Here is a 6,812-nt window from a genome sequence, read left to right on the forward strand (position 1 = left end):
CATTCCAACTGGCCTAGGAATGGCCTAACATAACAAGGCTGAGGGAATACCTGGCTATTTTATTATACCTACTTTACAACTTTTGTGGAGGAGCTCTACACCCCTTTATGAATAGTTTATGGACAATGGGACCTTGTTATGGCTACCATAGTACCTTGACAACTTAAGCTTTTAATCAAAGTCCTACCTTAAGCCACCTCAAGAAACACAAGTGAAGTAATACATGTCAAAACATACTGTATACAAACTATGTCTGGTACATAATGCATGGGTAAATTTGCTTTCTCTCTTTCTTACTATGAATAGGGTATGCTGCTAAATACTGTAAGAGATATAATACTAGTCAAATAGCATGGTGTTCTACTCTAGCACAGACATCACCTTGTAAGGAGAAGAAATGAATGCTATTAACTCTGTCATGCCTTCTTATGTCAACATTTATTTACATCTGACTCATATGCATTAAGCAACACATTGGAAACATATAAACATAAATAAGCCATGATATACTATTTTCCAGAAATTCACTCTCTCCTATAATTTTCTTCCTTTCTCTTACCCATTATAACCAATTATTCTCTCTAGAATTGCACTAGACTTTGTTCAGAGATCAGTTATAATTTCTATCATTATGCATACACAAACAAATCCACCATTATGTTATGAAGTGCATTATGCATTTTGTATTATTTTATATGTAGATCAATGACCTGGCAAGAAGTCCTGCCCAATATTTATTGCTAAAATGTCCCACTATATAACCATCTACTGGTTTAAGGTGAGCTATGAGCCCTATTTTGTAACTGTCAAAAATGATCTTTATAGATCACAGAGCTAAATATAAAATGCAAAACTATAAAATTCCTAGAAGATAACACAAGAGAAAACCTAGATGACCTTGGGTAAGGTGGTGACTTTTTAGATACAACACCAAAAGCATGATCCATGAAAGAAATAATTGATAAACTGGACTTCATTAAAATGAAAAACTTCTGCTTTGAGAAAAACAAAGATCAAGAGAACAACACAAACCACAAACTGGAAAGAAAGACACATCTGATAAATGACTGTTATCCAAAATATACAAAGAACTCTTGTGTGCGTGAGAAATTCCCCAATAAAGATCCAGAATGTATGACAATACAGAGACCACAGTAAACAACAGTTTCGGGTCTGGCGTAAGAGCTGTTATTTTCTTTCTTTCTTCTTTACCAAGTATAGTTTTTATAAGATTTTAAAGCATAGTTTCAAATGACTAATGACCCTCAACAGTACTTAGACACTGTTTCTTCTGTAATCACTAGATATTTTCAAGACTGAGTATTACTTCTAGGGTGTTGATGGCTGTAAAGTTTGAAAGACGGGACAAAAAGGGTAACTAAGCTTTTTTGTAAAACGAAGAGATAATTATGTAGTTCCCATTAAGTTTCCCTTTGAAATTCTAAAAATAAATAATTCTACTCCAAGAATACAGGTAACTGAAGAATGTTTTCTTTCGAATCTACTGGGCTCTGAACACCTAATTTTAAAAGTCAGGTGAACATAATATAAAACACATAAGGAATTCCCGTCGTGGCGCAGTGGTTAACGAATCCAACTAGGAACCATGAGGTTGCAGGTTCGGTCCCTGCCCTTGCTCAGTGGCTTAACGATCCGGCATTGCCGTGAGCTGTGGTGTAGGTTGCAGACACGGCTCGGATCCCGCGTTGCTGTGGCTCTGGCGTAGGCCGGTGGCTACAGCTCCGATTCAACCCCTAGCCTGGGAACCTCCATAGGCCGCGGGAACGGCCCAAGAAATAGCAAAAAGACAAAAAACAAACAAACAAACAAACCAAAAAACACATAAAAGTCTATCTTTCATATCACCTTGGGAAAATAATGCATCAGACTAAGGGGAAACTATGAAGTTGGCTTAGATTGCCTTTATCATGACATCCTCCTTCTCAGCTTAACCCCAACCTTAGCAATCAATCTTTTCTCCCCTACAATCCTTCCCCCATGAGTGCTTTCATGCTTTACACAGTTTCTCCAACTAAGGAAAGAATGACACTATAAACAGATTCACGCTAAGATACTAGAGATTCTTATTTCTCAAAGTGTGCTCCACAGAGCAGAGAAACTGCATTGCCTTGTCTACTAAGGATCTGCATTTTCATAAGGCCCCTCACGTGATTCAGATATACTTCAGTAAGATAACCAGGGGATTCAGAGGCACTTTAAAGTTTTTCAGAGCAGTGCTTCTCAAAGTGTTACCCCTGAGTGAGCAGCATCAGCATCAACTAGGTATTGATTGAGAATGTAAATTCTCAGGCCCTGCCCCAGACATACTACATGAGAAACTCTGGAGGTGGGACATAGTCCTCTGGATTTTAAAAAAGCCCTCCAGGAGATTCTGATGCGTGAAAGAAAATAAATAAATAAATAAATAAAGACCACTGTTCCAGAGCATATATACAAAGAATTGCTAATTTCTGAATTTAGAGCTGAGTGCACCCTCAAAAGTAAAAAGGGGTGGATGTTTTATCCCTTAGGGCTTCTTGGCTTTCCTTCCATTTGCATAACCCTGAAATTCAAGGGTTTTCCAAAAATGCCCTAAGTGTGCTTTTCTGATTAGGCCATTAACTTGTTTCATGTCTTCTGAGAGTAAATCCCTTGATACCAACTGGTTTAATTCAAGAATTCTGCTCCATTACTTTAGCTATCTCAACCTGTGAAATTTCACACCGCCAGGACATCAGGCTGTACAGCAATTTCAATTAGCTGCCTCTGATATGGAGAAGATCATTGACTTACTGGAATTACTTCAGTAACTTAAAAGCTTCTGCCAAATTGAACTCTGTGTCTTTTCCTTTTCTCCCCCAGCTCATTGCCCAGACACCCCTTGTTTAAATGTATTAACACTACTTTTTCATCCAAACTGGTGTCTCTGTGCTGTGTGTGTGTGTGTGTGTGTGTGTGTGTGTGCCGAATAACTGAAGTTTCAGATCATAGCTTATTGCTTGCAAATACCACTGTAAAGAGGTATTCTTCACTGGTTTTAATGTTCTTTCCAATTCAAGGAGTGGCAGTTAATGCAGCTTAAACTCCAAAGTAAATAAGAAGTATATGAAAGTATGAAGGGTTGCCCTTGTGGTGATCACACTGTAGAATAGGGCACTTGGCTACAGTGAAAGTCATTGCAATATTTTATTATTTTAAGATAGCCTCTAGTGTTCTTCCGAGACTAGACAATGGATTAAGGGAATGGCTAGGCAAGACATTCTGTACTATTCAAATAATTTACCTGCCGTTAAAGCCCTTTCCCAGTGTTAAACAAGAGAAAAGTGCTATTTGCTGAAATATTTTTCCAATGGCACGGCTCTTAGTTCATTTCACTATTATGGTACTGAATAAGTTGCTTTTACTTTCATTAAAGCTTATTTGGTTAAAAACTAGGAATTATCTGGTCTACCTTGCATGGAGGTGTAAAGAAACTAGTCTTGATACCTAAGATAACTGAAGTGATCACTCCTTCGGCACATTCATGAAAGGTGGAAGCATGTTCAGTCTCACTAACCCACTACGAGAGCCTATTAGTTACGACACATTTGTTATCTGTTAACAGGGGAGCATATCAGTATATGTGTTGCAGACTTACAGTTATATATGTGCCCCAAAGACATGTCAAGACTTTCCTGCAAATTGTTCAAATGAAGTGAGAATCATAGATAACAAAGAAAACCATCCCTTGGGGAACTTTTCTGTGTCATATTAAAAATTATATTTGGCACCTTCTCAGAGTACAACAACACATTCAAATTGAGGTTGGAATTAATGGATAAAAACAGATAAGAGCTATTAATTAATATCCTTTCACAACACTGAAGTGAAGAGGATCTTTAAGCCAGCCAGGAAATTAACTTTTAAGAAACACTTGCAAAGAGGAAATACCGACGGAATTAAGGAGTTTACTAGAAATTAAAGCATGGGTGCAATTCCATTCTAACAGACCTGGGAAATAAAATCAGTTTACCTCTCAGGCATGCAGTAATGACTGTCATCAGCAAGAAACATTCACTTGGTAAATAAATGGAAGTGCAAACATAATTCTAATGAATGTTAAATTTGTTTACTATTAAATGGCAAATACGAATTTTAACTCAGTGCATACATGCTTCTGCATTCATTACCTGTTAATCAAATTATGCATCAATTTTATTTCATTGATACACTAAAATTCTTTGTTTTAAAAATCAATAAGGGTTATGACACTGTCATTTATGCTTGCTTTCTATATATTTTAGCTTTTTACTAAATTACAGCATATATTCAGTAAAGGTGAACATAACTGTATATAACTCATTTAATTTTCACTAAGTGATTTACAGTCATGGGAATAATGCTCAGATCAAGAAACAGGACACATGCCAGCATCCTAGAAATCTCTTGCCCCCTTCCAGTTTCTACTGATGCCCTACTCAAGATTAATCACTATCCTATCTTCTAATCACTTTGTCCTACACTGTATTAAAAAAAATTCTTAAGTAGAAAATTAAAGCAACCAATCAAACTAAACTTTCTTTGAACACCATGCTCCTTTGCACCAGTGGTAGCATCTTTATTCTTAGTTTTGTGGTCTGGTATAACTACTAAAATGTATCAGATATCAATATCCACCTGTTCTCCAAGTGTGATCTGGAGACTCTAGGGAGAAACCTGAAAAATTTTTAGGGTGCCCTCAAGTTCAAAACTCTTTTCTTAATAATACTAAAACATCAGTCACCTTTTTCACTCACTCGCACAAATGTATATTGGAGTATTCCAGAGGCCTCAAGACATGTGCTGTCACAACAGATTGAATGCAGCCACACATATGAGAAAACAGTTGTCTTCTCTGAAAAGAGATATTAAAGAAATTTAGAAAAATATAGAATAGTGCTACTCTTTTCACTATTTTTTGTTTTGTTTTGAAAAATAAGAGTTTTTATAGTAATATGTGATTTATGTTAAAAGCAATGAGTTTATTAATTTAAATGAATTAATAATTCAAAATGTTAAATAATTTCAGTGTTAACTTCTACTATATAAATATCAACAGATACAGCCACACATACAAAGTTCTTTGGAGTCCTCAATAATTTATGATTCTAAGAGCCCCAAGACTAACAAGTCTGAGAACGACTGTCCTAGTTATTCCAGTTTACTTCTCATACCATTCCTCCAAATCGGCTTGCAATGAGATTCCAAATAACTGCTAAGTTTCACTTACCATTTTTCTTTTTTTTTTTTTTCCCCTTTTTTTGACTGTATCCCCAGCATGCGGACATTCCTACACCAGGAATCAAACATCTGCCACAGCAGCAACAACAAGGGATCTTAAACCTGCTGTGCCACAAGAGAACTCCTCACTTACCATTTTTCTGTATTATTTAAAATCTTGACAGAAATCATCCGTTATGTTATCACTCAAGCTGAAATTTGATAACATTTTTCTTTTATCCCTATTCTCCAATATCTAAATATTCTGCATGTCTGCTGATATTTTTCCCTATTTCTTAGATCTGGTTTGTCCTCTTAATATCTACCTCTCTAGCTCATGTTCAGGAGCTCAGCATCCCCTGATATCATCTACAGGAAACAAACCTGATTAGCTTCATTCTCCTCCATTGCATCTTCCTCATCAATCCTAAATGGCCTAGAGGTAGGGAAAGGGGACAGATTTTGGTATCAGACAGACTCTGTTAGAATTTACAATTTTGGGCGATATATTGAGCTTTCTAGTACTGTTCTTTATTTATAACATGAGGACAATACTTTCTCCATTATGAAGTAAATTGTGAGGATTACATAGTATGATATGTATATCGCAAATACATATATATGTGTATTGCAAGTACAATTTAGGGCTGAGTTAATTCTTAAAAATAGTACTCCTCAACCGCTCTTTCTCTAAAAACAATTTAAAGGCTTTCAGTCACCATAAAAATAAATTCAAACTCTTACTATCAAATATAACCCATTTCTTGATCTGTGAGATACCCAGTTTCATTTTCTCATTGCTTTAGACATTTTTTTCAGTGATAAAACTCCACATTGATATATATCTTTAGTGAGAGAGTGATCCTGATTGCAGGGATATAGTATTAAAATGCACTTCTACTATCCAACTGCAGTGGCTTGGGTCACTGTGTAGGTATGGGTTCCATCTCTGGCCCAACACAGTGGGTTAAAGGATCTGGCATTGCTGCAGCTGTAGCAAAGGTTGCAGCTGTGGTTCAGATTCACTCCCTGGCCTAGGAACTTCCATAGGCCATTGGTGCAGCCATAAAAATAAATAAATAAAAAATTTTAAAATGCACTTCTACTACGGCACTGTAAAATGTATAGGAAATAAATATATTAATATTAAATTAACAGAAACAGAAATAAATACAGACTCATTAAAAAGTCTTACTAAAATTTTCAATAAGTACTTGATAGTTGGGAAGTTACTTCCATGGGAGATACCCAGGAAAAACTAAGTAACTCCCCCAACTGGCCCAAGCCACCACCTTCAATACCATCTCAAGTTACAGACAAAAAATGGTGGCATGGGGAAATCAATTATGGGAGGTTACCAGGAAAGGCACAGTAAACAAGGGCAAGGTTGTTATGCAGATTTAAACTGCTTCCTTTTTCACTGATAAGTGTTTCTAAAGATTTAATCACCTTCCTCTTCCCTGTACAGAAAGAAAATCACGTTTACAAATGTAGATTTTTCCCTGTAAGTGTAAATCCCTCTTACAAAAGGATAACTCTTGGTTTTCAGAGCTTCTCCTGTATCTGCTATTTCT

This window comes from Phacochoerus africanus, chromosome X, assembly GCF_016906955.1.
Source record: "Phacochoerus africanus isolate WHEZ1 chromosome X, ROS_Pafr_v1, whole genome shotgun sequence".
In the NCBI taxonomy this organism is placed as follows: Eukaryota; Metazoa; Chordata; class Mammalia; order Artiodactyla; family Suidae; genus Phacochoerus; species Phacochoerus africanus.